This window comes from Mus caroli, chromosome 7, assembly GCF_900094665.2.
Source record: "Mus caroli chromosome 7, CAROLI_EIJ_v1.1, whole genome shotgun sequence".
Taxonomy (NCBI): domain Eukaryota; kingdom Metazoa; phylum Chordata; class Mammalia; order Rodentia; family Muridae; genus Mus; species Mus caroli.
The window spans coordinates 83,982,595-83,999,549 of NC_034576.1; the positions used below are offsets into that span (position 1 = coordinate 83,982,595).

General features: G+C 39.0%; 1 protein-coding gene across 7 annotated transcripts in view; it reads right to left on the minus strand.

The window, feature by feature from the left end:
* The window catches only part of Cpeb1 (cytoplasmic polyadenylation element binding protein 1), a 97,422-nt gene that overhangs the window by 63,294 nt on the left and 17,173 nt on the right, over positions 1-16,955 (minus strand). For all 7 annotated transcript variants that reach the window (XM_029479985.1, XM_029479984.1, XM_029479983.1 and 4 more), the window contains exon 2: positions 13,912-14,086. The gene's annotated coding sequence lies outside the window, so the exon portion shown is untranslated. The remainder of the gene's footprint in view (positions 1-13,911; positions 14,087-16,955) is intronic.

A 16,955-nucleotide genomic window follows, 5' to 3' on the forward strand; every position in this document is an offset into this window, starting at 1 on the left:
TCAGGTATGGGGGGGGACACAAGAGAGAAGCCCTGAGGGCCAGAATGAATGGAAATATGCAACCTTGGGGGTGGGGTGGGAGGTGGGGGAGACCCCCTAGAAAGTACCAGAGATCTGGGAGGTGAGAGACTCTCAAGACTCAAAGGGAGAGACCTTAGATGGAATGCCCGACAGTGCAGAGAGGTAACTGCACTGTCGAGTCCACCTCCAGCAGAAAGACAGGGCATCAAGTGGAGGGATGAGGTTGCTATCCCACAGTCAAATATTCTGACCCAGAATCGTTCCTGTCTAAAAGAACTGCAGGGACAAAAATGAAGAAGAGACTGAGGGAAAGGTGGTCCAGTGACCCACCCAACTTGGGATCCAACTCAATGGGAGGCTCCAAGGCCTGACACTATTATTGATGCTATGGTGAACTTACAGACAGGAGCCTGGCATGGCTGCCCTCTGAGAAGTCCAACAAGCAGCTAACTGAGACAAGATGCAGATACTTATACCCAACCATTGGACTGAAGTTGGGGACTCCTGTGGTTGAATTAGGGGAAGGCTGGACAAAGCTGAGGAGGAGGGCAACACCATAGGAAGATCAGCAGTCTCAACTAACATGGGGCCCTGATATTTCTCAAACACTGAGCTACCAACCAGGCAGCATACAAGAGCTAGTCCAAGCTCTGGACACATATAGCAGAGGACTGCCTGGTCTGGCCTCAGTGGAAGAAGAGGGGCCTAACCCTAGGAAGTGGTCATCTCTGGCGGGGTCCCCATAACAGCACAAATGAAAAACACTTCAAAACTAAAAACTCTATCTGAAGATATTCCCAGAACTTGAGAAAATACAACAGGAAGATCTTGAGTTCCAGTAAGCCTGGGCTACCCAGTGAGACCTTGTCTCAAACAAGCAAACAAACAACAAAGCAATAAGCACAGGGTTGCTGCATGTGTTTAAGGTAGAGGCAGGAAAATCTCTATGTACAAGGCCAACCTGGTATATAAGTTCTAGGCCAGCCAGAATACAAAGTGAGTTCATGCCTAAAAACAAAACATACACACACCATATCATAGCCACAGAAAAAAACAAAACAACCATCTGTAACGAGATCTGACGCCCTCTTCTGGAGTGTCTGAAGACAGCTACAGTGTACTTACATATAATAAATAATAAATAAATCTTTAAAAAAACAAAACAAAACACTTTCCATGTGATCCAGCTATAACCACTCCAAATCCTGCCCTACCCCAAATCAAAGTCAGCTTATGTATTCTAGAGATCTGCACTCAAGTCTATTGATGCACTACTCATGATAACTAGATTATAGCATGAGACTAGGTGCCTATCAATGGGTAAATGGATACAGAAATTGTGATAAATATTCAATTAGGGTCTCATTCCATCACTAAAGTGTAAAATGTTATTTGAAGGAAAAATGGATGAAACTAGAGATTATCATATTAACTGAAATCAAAGTATCACATGATTTCTTTTTTGTCTGTGGAATCCAGGAAGAAAATAAGGACATGAAAGTAAAAGAGATTTCTTGGTCAGTGTTCTATTGCTGTGAAGAGACACCATGGCCAAGGCAACTCTTACAAAGGAAAGCACTGATTTGTGGGCTGTGTTACAGTTTCAGAGGGTTAGCCCATTATCATCATGGTGGGTAACATGGCAGTACGCAGGCAGACACAGTGCTGGAGAAGCAGCTGAAAGTTCTACATCTGAATCTACAGGCAGCAGGACGACAGAGCCACAGGAGATCATTTGTATTTTTGAAAACCTCAAAGCCCACTTCTAGCGACACATTTCTTCCCACAAGGCTACACCCCCTAATCATTTCAAATAGTGTCACTCCCTGGTGACCACGCCTTCAAATCTATGAGCTTATGGGGGTCATTTTCATTCAAACAATCACAGGAGACTATTAGGATTGTAAGAAGAGAAAAAATAAGAATGCCATAGGAGATTAATAAGATCAAAGTATAGTAAATAAAATAAATACCCAATTAAAAAAAAAGAATCACAAAAAAGATCAAAGTATATCACAAGTATACATAGAAATATCAAAATGAAACCCTTTACTCTGTACAAAAATTTTGAGGGTTAGCTGTGGAAGTAGTGGAAGGAGTAGAGAATGAATAAATCCAAATACACTGCATGAAATTCTAAAATATATTGTATTTAAAACTTAATAAAATTTGGGTAGATTAAATGAGAACTCCTAGTAACAGGGGATGTGAAGCCTGAATCTAGATATCTTCTGTAACCAAGCAAGGCTTCCAGTGGTGGGCCTGGGACATCAACTCAGCCACAAAACCACTGACCTACAATCTGTCCTGCCTGCACAAAGTCCTGGGGTAATGGTGGTACAGAACTTCTGGGAGTGGCCAACCAATGATTGGGTATCTAGAGGCCTGTGTGCCAGGAGAGGGATCCTATGCCTAACACTGCCTGGATGGCCAGGAAACAAAAACTGGAAAGCTCAGAGTCCTAAAATAGAACCAAATACGACTGGTAAAACCAAAACCAAACAAAACCAAAACAGTCACTGAAATTATTTCTAATGGTATTCTGCATACTTGGTGCCTGGCCCAATCATCATCAGAGAGGCTTCCTCCAGCAACTGAGGAGAACAAATGCAGAGACCCACAGCCGGACATTAGGTAGAGCTTGGGAAACCCTATGGAAGAGGGAGCTGAAGGATTGTAGGAGCCAAAAAGTTTGAGAACACCAGGAGAACACGCCCCACAGAATTCACTAAGCAGGATTCACAGGGGTTCACAGAGACCAATGCAACAATCATGGAGTCTGCACAGGTCTGCACTCGATCCTCTACATATACATTACGGTTGTTTAGCTTGTTCTTATGGCACTCCTAACAGTGGGAGTGGGGAAGTTTTCTGAATCTTTTGCCTGACTTTGAGACCCTTTTCCTCCCACTGCCTAGTCTTTTTGTATCTTGCTATGCTGTGTTCAGTTAGTATCTGGGGCCTGCTCATTTTTTCCCCAAGGGAAATGAAGAGGAATGGATCTGAGGGCAAGGAGGGATGTGGAGGTATGGGGGGAGGGGAATTGAAGAGGAATGGATCTGAGGAAGAGAAGGGATGTGGAAGGTGTGAGGAGAGGGGAAACTGTGGTTGTGATGTATTACAGGAGAGAATAAATTTAAAATATATTAAGTCCAAAGAAAAAAGCATTAAGAACATTAGGCATAAAAATGGTAATGATTAAAAAAACCCAATGATGTTCAAATCAGTGATCTCCCCTGCCCCAATTAACTAAATAATAGGATGGAAAAACCAAAGCCAAGATCTTATTTTAAAATTTTAACAAAATCTCAGGAAAACATTTAATAGTATCAAGAATATTGTTAATTTTAAAAGATTAAAAGAAGCTAGTATATAAAAATTTATACCAATGACTTCATAATCTAAAGGAAAGAGACATTCCTAGAAAAATATAGCTTACCAAAACTTAAAATACATTGTCTTAATGCTTACATATCTATTTTAAAAATGCAATCTATAACTTTAAATTTTTACCTTAGAAAATAAAAAGAACTCCATTATCCAGACGGTTTCACCAGTACATTTCATCAAAACTTAAGCAGTAACATCAGTTTTTATACAAACTCTTAGAAGAAACAAATTTCTAATTTGCTTCAAGGAACTAACAAGACTGACATTAAAAATATATTAAGGGAACTGCAAGATAATCTCTCAAGTGCATGATCATAAATTTCCTAAAGACAACATGTACAAAATCAAGTTTAGCAACACACTAAAGTAAAATATATTGTGAAGAAATTGGATATACTGAAGGGATGAAAATTTGGTTTTATTTTGCTATTTCTTTCCTGAATATTCACACATGTATAGAGGTACAAATATGTTTGTTGGTTGGTTAATTTGAATTTTCTTTCTAGTCATTTTTTTTCAATAATGGAGACTGATTTTGTGTGCTAGGAAACCAGTCTACACCAAGATGTAGCCCAGCCCTAGAAGTAAGCATAAAGCTAAAGCAACATACAAACAGTTAGCATAACCTAAACTTCCATTCATTAGCTGGGACTATAGCTCACACTTATAATTCCAACCTCAGGGACGCTGAGACAAGAGGAACGCTGTGAGCTTGAGGCCAACCTGGGCTACATAGCCAGATCCAAACCAGCCTGAAATACATAACAAAACTCTTGTCTGCAAGAAAACAAGAAAAAAAATATGATTTTTCTCTAAAAACCCATTCAGAAAACTAAAATTTTCTTTAATAGAAAATATCCACAAACCCAGCAAACTTATAGTAAAATGCTCAAACTATCCTCCCCAAGACGACAAGACAACACGATACTGCTTATACCATCATTTCTAGTTAACCTTGGATTACAAGAGAGTAAGAGGAAAAGCTATGACAAAAAAGAAACTGGAATAAAAAGAACTGAAATTATAATCATATGTATATATGATAAATATATATCCTGGAACAATCTATAAAGTAGTAGTAATTATCAGCTTTTTAAAGTGACCTTAGAAACATTATTGTCCATAGTGTCAATATACAAAAGGCTCATCTTCCTACATACTAGCAACAACTTAGAAATAAGAAAAATGCAGGTGAAGATGAAGAAATGGCTCAGTGGTTAAGAGCACTTCTTGCTCTTGCAGAAGACCAGTTAGATTCCTACTACTCACAGAGGCAGCTCATAACTGCATGTTAACTCTAGCTCCAGGGGATCTGATTCCGTCATGGGGCATATTATCACAGACACACATATACAAAAAATAAATCTTAAGAAATTTAAATAACATTTATATCATTAATTAAAAGAGAGATCAAAGTTTTTCAAAGATAGCACACTAATATTTATGTCCTTGAAAAAGACAAAAATTTAACTATAAAGTTAAAATTTTTAACTATATAGTTAAAAATTTAACTATAAAGATCAATATCTTGGAATTACCTTAAAATAACTTATGTTCACTGAGACATTAGCCAAAGACTGGAAGAGTAACTGCATACAAGTTCACTCCAGAATCGATTAGAATGCCTACACAACTTAGTTTCCCAGTAAGAGTGCATAAGGACTGCACAAACATGGTACAGAGTAGGAAAAATGGTACAGTAGAAAAATCTGAAGATGTCCAACCGAAGCAGCAATCAGAAAAATACAAAATTAAAACCATATGTAGCTATGTTGGTGGTGTATGCCTATAATCCTAGCACTTCAGAAGCTGAGGTAGAGCAATGGCTACCTGAGACCCTGCCTCAAAAACAAAGAACAAACAAACAATCCATATATGGTATTATTACACTCCACAAAAATAGCAGCTTGAAAAAGAGTACTAGACAAGGATGTCGAGCAGCGGGAATAGGTTTATACCCTTCTGGTGGGGATGAAAACTGGCCCAACTTCTTTTAGAGGAATTTTCGTGTTGTTCATTTAATAGATTCCCATACATAAATATTCTTTACCAGAATGTAGACCCTTGACAATTTGTCTATAAGGCTTCATACACAACAATGTTTATAGCACCAATGTGTTATCAGCCAAAACTACTAAATGTCAACATACTCAACACCAACATCCAAGTTTCATAAACTCCCATAGTGAGTACTGTTACTGCTCCAGGCCTAATCTCAGAGTTGGCCATAGTCAAAGCAAACAAGCAGCAGAGCCAGGATTTGTTTCAGGTCACCTGGGTCAGAATTTGTACCTCTATTTTGTGCAAAACTTACTTTGAAATGGGCTGAGATTTCTTTTCTAAACTATTCCTCTTCCTCTCTTCCCCATTTTTAGACTATATCCACAAACAGAAAGAGCAAAGGACCTAACTCCTTCCCAAAGCCACACAGATGGTAGAAATGTGAGAGGCAGGAGCAAGTGAGAAAAAGGTTTCAGAGGTGACAAGCCACTATTACATACAAATAGTTATTTCTTTTCATAAATTGTGTATATGTGGGGCGTGGGGGTTGCACATACACCATGGTGCACATGTGGTGGTCAGGAGACTCCTTGCAAGGAACTGATTCTTCCACTATGTGGACTCAGGAGGTCAAACTCACACCATCAGGAATGACAGCAAAGCTGAGCCATCACCCACCCAAGAACAGAGTATTTCTAACTAAACAATATTCAAGCCAATGGTCAACTATGCAACAAGACTATTCCTTGTGTCTACATAAGACTATGTGTGTGTACATATGTAATACACACACATAACACATATGTATACGTACACATAACTGGTGGAAATTCTGGGTTTTCTTGGAGACTCAGTTGTGTCATGTGATTTTTTTTTTTTTTTTGAAACTGTTTTTTTGTGAGGATGTTTTTGCTTAAGCAGACACTTGGGAAGATGTTTTGCTGAGAATAGACACTTGGTGTTTTTCTGTAAATAGCCTGGAAAAAGAGCATATGATGTGTTGCTAGCATGGATGCTTAAGAGGACATGTGATCTTTGGAAAGGGTACATTTACAACCCAACAAGACAGTGGACAATGTTGTGTGGTATTGGTTTGCCTTGTCATTTTTTGCTGGTCATCACTGTGCTGTGCTGCCACTAGTCTTCACTGAAAGAAGACTGTATTTGTCATGTCATTTTTTGTTGTTCATCATTTGCAGAGACTTTATAAAGAAAAACGCATCAAAGAACTTTTGGTGGTGTTTGGTGACTTCTTGCTGCTTTCACGGACTTGGGCCAATTGTCAGAGCCTCCGGGTTTTGTCTGGCTAGAACTGTTGCTGCTGATTTGTAAACGGTGTCTGCAAATGGATCAAGCCACCACTGCTGGTTTGTATGAACTGAACTGCTGACATCCTGACAACACAGATTGGATTTGCTCTATAAAAACTATTTTTAAACAGGTCCACATTTTTTGCCCTATTAACCTTTTTTTAAACTGTTTTTGGTGGGTGGTGGACTAGAAGAGAGGTTAAAGCATTTAAGTATACTTATTGAAGTAGGTTTTAAAAAATATAAGCCAATACATACATACATACATGTAACATTACATACATACATATACATACATATACATACATATACATACATATACATACATATACATACATATACATATACATATACATATACATATACATATACATATACATATACATATACATATACATATACATATACATATATATATATAAATATAAACACACACCAAGTGGATATAGTCCATTGATAATTCACTTACTCAGCAATACAGGTAAGGCCTTCATTTCAATTCCCAATAAAACACACACACACACACACACACACACACACACACACACACACGGTGCTGGGTCAACTGAGTATCAACACAAAAACAAAATGAATCTTAACTCGCTAATCTTACACAAAACTAAATTCCAGATGGGTTTCAAATCTAAGCATAAAGGTAAAACAGCTTTTGAAATGATGCTCATGAATTGTAAAAAAAAATTTTTTTTCATTTTCTTTTTTATTAGATGTTTTCTTCATTTACATTTCAAAAGCTATCCCCAAAGCTCCCTATGCCCTTCCCCCTCCCTGCTCCCCAACCCACCCACTCCCGCTTCCTGGCCCTGGCATTCCCCTGTAATGGGGCATATGACCTTTGCAAGACCAAGGGCCTCTCTTCCCATTGATGGCTGACTAGGCCATCCTCTGCTACAAATGCAACTAGAGATACAGCTCTGGGGCGTGGGGGGGGGGGTACTGGTTAATTCATATTGTTGCTCCTCCTATAGGGTTGCAGACCCCTTTACCTCCTTGGGTACTTTCTCTAGCTCCTTCATTAGGGGCCCTGTGTTTCATCCAATAGATGACTGTGAGCATCCACTTCTGTATTTGCCAGGCACTGGCATAGCCTCACAAGACAGGGTTTCTCTGTATAGCTCTGGCTGTCCTGGAACTCACTTTGTAGACCGGGCTGGCCTCAAACTCAGAAATCCGCCTGCCTCTGCCTCCCAAGTGCTGGGATTAAAGGCGTGCGCCACCACGCCCGGCTCATGATCCATTCTTATCTCCTTGTACAAAGCTCAAGTCTAAGTGGATCAAGGAACTACACATAAAACCAGAGACACTGAAACTTAGAGGAGAAAGTGGGGGAAAGCCTCAAAGATATGGGCACAGGGGAAAAAAATTCCTGAACAGAACAGCAATGGCTTGTGCTGTAAGATTGAGAATCGACAAATGGGACCTCATAAAATTGCAAAGCTTCTGTAAGGCAAAAGACACTGTCAATANGACAAAAAGGCCACCAACAGATTGNGAAAGGATCTTTACCAATCCTAAANNAGATAGGGGACTAATATCCAATATATATAAAGAACTCAAGAAGATGGACTCCAGAAAATCAAATAACCCTATTAAAAATGGGGTACAGAGCTAAACAAAGAATTCTCAACTGAGGAATACCAAATGGCTGAGAAGCACCTGAAAAAAATGTTCAGCATCCTTAATCATCGGGGAAATGCAAATCAAAACAACCCTGAGATTCCACCTCATACCAGTCAGAATGGCTAAGATCAAAAAAAATTTTTTTGAAGTAATACTGTGAAAAATGGCTATACTACTAACAGATTCAATACAATTCCCATCAAAATTTTAATGTCACTGTAACAGAAATTGGTAAAATATTTTAAATTCATATAGAATCAGAGAAGAGTACAAATATAAAGCAATCCTGAGCAAGACAATAATCCTAAATTAACATTATACCTGATTTCAGGTTATACTACTTAGCTGTGGTAACAAAAACAGCATTACATTGTACAAAAGTAGACATATAGATCAATGAACTACAAATGAGGACCCAGCTATAAGTCCACAGAACTACATCCAGGTGATTTTTAACAGATACCAAAAATATACATCAGAAAAAAAAAAAAAAGACAGCCTCTTCAACAAATAATGCTAGAAAAACTGGATACTCGCATGTAGAAAGAATGGAATTAGATCCAAGCACCTTGCCTTGTATAAAAAAATCTATTCCGAATAGATCAAAGACCGGAACAAATGAACCAGAAACTCTGAAAGGGCTAATGGAAAGCAGAGAAAACCCTACAAGATATACACAAAGAGCAAGGACGCTCTGGATAGGATTCCAGTTGCTCAAAAATATTGACAACTGGGATCCCATTAAATCTGAAAAGTTTCTGTATAGCAAGGAAACAGTTAACCAAATGAATAGAGAGCCTACAGAATGGGAGAAAATCTTTGCTAGCTACACATAAGACAGAGAGTTAACTCTAGGACATTGTTTTTTTTTTTAATATCTGGGGAGGGAGAATGGAGGGAGGGACTCTAGAATATTTTTTAAATGGGTTAATGAATTGATTGTTCTCAAAAATGAAGCAAAATTCAAAAATATAAAAAATACTAGTGGCCACTATCTATTGAGAATTGCAGTTAAACTAGCTTTACAATCCACCCCACTCCAGTCAGAACAGTCATTAAAAAAACAAACAGGGGAAGCAGGGGGTGCATACCTTCAATTCCAGCACCCAGGAAGCAGAGGTAGGCAGAGCTCCTGAGTCTGAGTTCTAAATAGCAAATTCCAGGCCAGCCAAGGTAAGGCTATCTATCTAAGACCTCATCTCCTACTCCAAAAGACAAGAAGGAGAGAGGGAAGAAAATAAAACAATGTCCTAAGATAGCTCTTGGGTTAAAAGCGCTTATTGCTCTTACTATAAAGACCAGAATTTGTTTCCCAGCACCCACATATGGCAGCTCACAACTACATCACTAGCTTCAGCTCCAGAGGAGCCAACACTTCTGGCAGCCATGAACTCCTGAACTTCATGGTGTATACACACACACACACACACAAACACATCAACAACAAATACTAAGTAGAATGTGGACAAAAGGTAACCACTTATATGTTAAGAATATCAAATAATGCTGCTACCATGGAAATCAATATGAAGGTTCCTTAAAAAACAAAACAACAAAAAAACAAAACAAAACAACAACAAAAAAAAACCACATACAAAGAAAAGTTTACCACATGACCCAGTTGTATTTCTCCTGTGTACTTACCCAAAGGCTTCTGTGTCAACACTGCACAATGTTTATTGTAACATTGCTCACACCAGCAAAGTTGGGAGAACCAACTCAGGTGTCTAACAGCAGACAAATGGACAAGGAGGTGGCTTTACTGTCTTAGGGCTTTACTGCTATGAACAGTCACCACGACCAAGGCAACTCTTACAACTTTTTTTTTTTTTTTTTTTGGACAGGGTTTCATGAAGCCCAGGCTGGCCTGGAACTTAACTATGTGGGGCGTGGGGCTGGCCCTGACCTCCTGATTTTCCTGCCCCTGCTGCCCCACCTAGTGCTGGCTTTAGAGGTGTGTGCTCCTGCCCAGCTTCATCTGTACTTCTAATATAATGATTCCCAAGTAGCTTAAACTCTCAGACTTTGGAATCCCCGATTTATCATCAGTGCATGTCTAGTTTGCACTGCTGTGGTTCAATAAGAATAAACTATGTTCTCTGGGATGATGTTTTCATATTATATTGTTTTCATAGGTAGGACTCAAGAGCATTCTAAAATTCTGCTTTTCCTTGGTTGTGGGCATTAAATGAAAGCATCCGAAGAGCAGGGCCAGTAAGGTGCTTCCGCAGGTAAAGGTGCTTCCTGTTAAGTCTGACGACGCCCACAGGTTGTCCCCCGACTTTCACATGTGTGTGGCTTTTGTGAGCACTCACTCCCACAGTCAAATAAAACTTTTAAACGGAATAAAAAGGCTGTGTATGCTGCTGTTCACGTTTAATCCCAGCACACAAGAGGCAGAAGCAGGAAGAGCTTTGTGAGTTTTAGGCTAGCCTGGTCTACATAGTCCTCTTATAACTCTTATGAAGACAACATTTAATTAGGGCTGGCTTACAAGTTTAGAGGTTCAGTCCATTATCATCAAGATGGGAACATGGCAGTGTTCGGGCAGACATGGTACAGGGGGAGCTGAGAGTTCTACATCTTCACATGAAGACTACTAGAAGAATAATGGCTTCCATGTAGCTAGGATGAGGGTATTAAAGCCCATGCCCACAGTGACACACCTACTCTAACAAGGCCACACCTACTCCAACAAGGCCACACCTACTCCAACAAGGCTACACCTCCTAATAGTGCCACTCCTTGGGCAAGCATACATAAACCAAACAAACACAATTTCATTTTTTTCAGTCATAAAGAATGAAGTTAGGTTGTTTGCAGGAAATGATGCAACCGAAGATAAACATATTATGTGAGTTAATCTAGTCTCAACAAGACAAATCTTCTATTTCATATTACAGACCCTAGATCATATACCGATACATAAATATTATGTACATATATAGGACATAAACTATCGAAGGGGATGAAAAGAACTAACTGGGAGAAAGAAAAGGCAAGGAGAGGCGATGAAAGGAAATATGCCCAATATATAACATTTACTTGTATGAAAATGCCACAATACCATTTACAATGAATATAGGAATGCTATGGGAATGTTTGATTTCGTTTTTAGGAATCTTTTGAAACAAAATGTGTATTACCTTTGTGGCTTTGGAACTAACACTCTATAAAGACAATTCAACAATCTTGCACCAATTGAAAAAATTATCAATCAAAAATATTTTATGCTCGACTGAAGCAACTCACTGAGGTTAAGCCACTATTGATGGTCTTTATTATTATTATTATTATTTTCAATTAGAAATCAATCCCAAGGCCATGGTTATACTAAGCACACACTCTACCATTAAGCTATATTCTTATCCCAAGTCTTAGCAGAAAATATAATCATATAGTTTTCTCAAAGAGTAACAGAACATGTATTAGAAACTAAGGAACCTTCATGAATTTTTAATTCACTGTAAGCTAATAGAGTTTAGTTATCTCATCTTTATATGTTTATGTACTTTCAGAAGTTGATAGCGTCAAACATCCAGACTGTCAAATGTACCTCACTTACCTTCCTGTGCAGTTCATCAGAAACAAATTCTACCGACACCACAGGCCAACGTAGCTTTCTGTCTTTGTATTTGAGACAGGGCCTCACTCAGTAGCTCAGGCTAGCCCTGCACTCATGACAATACCCCTATGTAGCTTCCCAAGAGTTGAGATTATAGGTGGTCACTACCACACCCAGCTCCAATTTTATTCTTTTTAAATTGTTTATCTTATTTTATGTATATTTGTGCATGCCCGAGTACAAGCATCATGGGTGTAGTGCTTATGGAAGTCAGATAAAGGCTTTGTAAACTGCTGGAACTGTGTTGGAGGTTATTGTGAACCACCATGCGAGTGCTGGGAGGCAGTAAGTGCTCTTAACTGCTGAGCCATCACAGACCCTTCAGTTTTATTCTTAGTTTTCCTCCAAATGTTTAGCTACTTAATGTTCATGGGCCCTACATCTTCGTGGGAATTATTTCCAACACTAAATTTAAAAAGTTAAATCACAGATTATATAACTAAAGAACAGTACTTGCCAGTCATTCTGGGAAATCTGTTGCTTTTTTTTTTTCACAGCCCATTCTAAAAAAATTAAAAATGTAATCTTTCTTCTAAAATGACCGAAGCAAAACATTACATCAACATTCTTAAAGCATGTTGCAACTCCCAGAGAAGACTATGAAACACTGTCAAGGTACACATGATTTCTTGGCAAGGGTTATCTTCAGAAGCTTCCCCATCCCTTACTAATCAGTAGTTGCTACCTATGGGAAAACGACATGCCTGTGGACCTGCATTCATGGTTTAAAGACTGCCATCTAACACAGTTGTTACCAGTCACAAGTAGTTACTGAGTATTTGAAATATAACTAGCACATTATGACAAATTTACTTCATTCTCAAGGCTTAGTACTAAGAGCTGAGTTAGGGAGATAGTTTGGTGGGTAAAGGGGCTTGCGACATAGGCATGAAAACCTCAGTTCAGACCCACAGCACTCATATAAGAACCTATAGGTGGCCATATGTGCCTATAATGTCAGTACCAGGGAATGGTGGAAACAGAATTGTTGGGTTTTGCTAGCTACCAGTCTAGCAGAAAGCTTGGGGTAGGGACACCAAGAAACAGTGAGCTCCAATTTCAGTGAAAGACCCTGTGCTCAGAGGAATAAGATAGTGATAAAGACAGAATACAGCTTACTAGTATATTTTTATGTTGATTATATGTTGACAAGACAGTATTTTATATAAGTTGAACTAAGTATCAAATTTATTTCAACCCTAACTTTTTAAAAAAAATTATTTTTATGTGTATATGTGAGTGCCTAAATATATGTACCATGTACGTGACTAGTGCCCTGAGGGACCGATAGGGTATCAAATTGCCTGGAACTGCAGTTACCAGTGTTGTGAGCCACTTGATGCTTGTCCGAGAAACAAACTCAGGTCCACTGCAAAAGCAGGAAATACTCTTAACAACTGAGCCATCTCTTCAGCCCCACAATGTAAACAGCTACCAAAAATCTTTAACAATATGATTTACATTATATTCCTTTGTGGTATTGGGGCTAGAACCTTGACTAACAATTGGTGGTTATGTTTTGTATTTCAAAAACAAGATCTTGCTAGTTATCTTATGCTAACCCTGAAATGAGTACGTAGCCCAGGCTGTCCCCAAATTGACATTTCTCCTCGTCTCCCTCTCCCAAGAGCTAGAATTACATGTCTGCACTTACTCCCAGTCACTTCACTGCACACACCAATACTTCTACTTTCAGTCTTTTTAATTCAACTCTTCCTGTCCATCACACAAAACAGATTATTCTGTAACTACAGGCAGTCTCCACACATGAGGTGATCCAATCCATAATACAAACCATGAAATGGGCAAATACTGCCAGCGACTCAGTGTGCTCTTCACAGGCCCCCCAATAAGCCCTCTAGCATGCACTACTTAGCTGCAGTTCTGTACAAGCCCTGTGCATCTGATTTTCAAATCTCACGTTACCTGGCAACTGATCATGAATTCCTCGATTTATAGGTGTTGTGCAGACTTTACTGAAGTCCAGTGAATCATCCAAAATGGCATTTATCCTTCGGAAGATATTGGCATTGCTACATGTAGACAGTGCAGGAACTTCTTGGTTGTCCCAGCAATCCTTTATCCTTCCTGCTTCTTCTTCCTAGAAATGAGGAAAACATGCTTGGGTTTTCTATATTCACATAGAATGTTATTTTCAACAATACTATGAACTAGAAAAAGCAACAAAGACTTCATTTTACTACCTACACATCAATGCACCGAATGAATGTTTATTATTAACAAAGCACTCAGAACACTATTATCAAGAGTAAAAAGACATTTCCCCAAGAACCTCCTCATCTAGCAACACATACATAATAATTTACATGACATGGTAGCAACAGCATGAACTTCAGATCCACACAGATTTAGCTCAAATATTCAGTATATCCACACAATGGACTATCATCTGACATAAAGAAATGTACTGAGACATGGTACAATATGGATAACCCTTGAAAACATGAAAGAAGCCAGTCACAAAAAGAAGAGAGGCATTTTTATCAGTGGTGCCACCACTGGCACATTTCCCATGCAACTATTCTACTGCTCTCTAGAAACTGTTAAGTATCACCATTTATTAGTACCAAGGGCAGCTACCTAGCTGATATCATTTTCATACTTCAGTTCCCTCACTTTTTACTTTCAAAGCCGCATGCTTTAAGTAATAACACACTGGTTGACAGATTGAATTTTCTTTTTCTTCTTTTGAGACAGGTTCTTATATAGGATGATCTTCCTACATCCCCTCTGAAATCACATCATTCCCTGATCTTTAACAAATATCCTAGAATTCCATAGGTAGCCTAGAGGGGAGAGGGGGGAGGGGAGGTAGAGTGGAGATACTCAAAGTTATCCTTTTGCTTCAGTTTCCTAAGTGAAGAGATTACAAGTATGAGACTCCATACCCAGCAGACAGACTTAGCTTTCTAAGAAGAAAATCAGCATAAGGAGTGCAATCATTTTAAAATAACTTGGGAATCAGTACAAGTATGGAAGACTGGAACTAACTTATAGCTTCATCAAAACAGAATAGCACCGTGTTACTTTGTCTAGCCTATTATAATCCAGGTGATCATGAGAAAGACCAAATGCATTTACAGTTTACAAGCTGTAGAATAGCATTGAATGAACAAATTCATATCCTACCTTGGCGTCAAGCTTTTGAAAATAGAGACCCTCTGCACCCTTTGAAGGCTACCAGAATAATCAATTCTACAAGGTTGTTTTGCCAAGCCCTACTGACTCGCACCACTCATAGGATCTTTTCACAATTGAACATTTATAAAAGATGATGTTCAACTTCACTTTGTAACTTCATTAAGGCACACATTTACAATTTGCACATGTAAGGCTATATACTTCACTGCTTTATTATCATTAATTAATTGTCCTTGATCTATAGGCAACACCTCAAGGGTTAAACGTGAGACAAAGATCTAATTACAAGAAAGTTTGAAAGTTAGGACAAAGAACTAAGATCTGATCACGTCATAAATAACCATAAGCTACAACATGCTGTAAACATATTCTGTCCTCTAACCCCCATGACTTTGGATGGAGAATGTATTTGGAAGCTGGAGAAAGGAAGGGGTCTAGGGAATAACACAGAAAGCAGAAAGGCATTATATCAAAAGTGTTCCAGAGTGGCAGAGTATTAGGTACAGAATAAAGGAGACTGGAAAGGCCTCATACACCAGGTTAAGTACTTAGCAGTATCTTTATATCAGAGCTTACCAAAAAATTTAAAGCCCCCTTTAACAATGCAAAACAAGAAAACCCTAATTTTTTGTTTATTACAGTATAATAGCTATAATAATATCAGCCCATGGAAGGAGTTACAGAGACAAAGTTTGGAGCTGAGACAAAAGGATGGACCATCTAGAGACTGCCATATCCAGGGATCCATCCCATAATCAGCCTCCAAACGCTACACCATTGCATACACTAGCAAGATTGTGCTGATAGGACCCTGATATAGCTGTCTCTAGTGAGACAATGCCGGGGCCTAGGAAACACAGAAGTGGATGCTCACAGTCAGCTATTGGATGGATCACAGGGCCCCCAATGGAGGAGCTAGAGAAAGTACCCAAGGAGCTAAAGGGATCTGCAACCCTATAGGTGGAACAACAATATGAACTAACCAGTACCCCGGAGCTCTTGACTCTAGCTGCATATGTATCAAAAGATGGCCTAGTTGGCCATCACTGGAAAGAGAGGCCCATTGGACTTGCAAACTTTATATGCCCCAGTACAGGGGAATGCCAGGGCCAAAAGAATGGGAGTGGGTGGGTAGGGGAGTGGGGGGGGGGGGTTTGGGGGACTTTTGGGATAGCACTGGAAATGTAAATGAGGAAAATACCTAATAAAAAAAAAGAAAAAAAAATCAGGATCTTGGCCATATCTGAAGGCAGGACAATGATCAACTGTAAGTCTTTATAGAGTGGCAGCAGTTGCAGAAGAGATGAAGACAACGAGAAAAGCATGACAATAGTTAGGAGACACATACAGACTTGGGGAAGCCTTCTGAGAGAAATTCATTCTTCACGAGGGAGGTATAGAATGCTTATTCTTTCAAAAAAAAATCTAATTTTAAGAATCTATCCAGCCGAGTTCAATTCCCAGCAACAACATGGTGGCTCACAACCATCTGTAACGGGATCCAACGTCCTCTTCTGGTGTGTCTGAAGAACATGACAGTGTACTGAGTACTCATATACATACAATAAATAAATTTTTTTTAAAAAAGAAAGAATCTATCCAGCCACTTTGCCTCACTCCTAATACCATTAGGAAGATGCATCATATTCCTGAACTGGACAAATATTACCTGGCATGCCTTCCTCCTTCTCTTACGTACCAAAATTAGAGATCTTGTTTAGGGTGACTGTGTAATTGGAATAAAAATAAGCAAAGCGTTCAATTTACACCTCAAATAGTTTAACTTAGCAGTAAGTAGCAATGTTTGG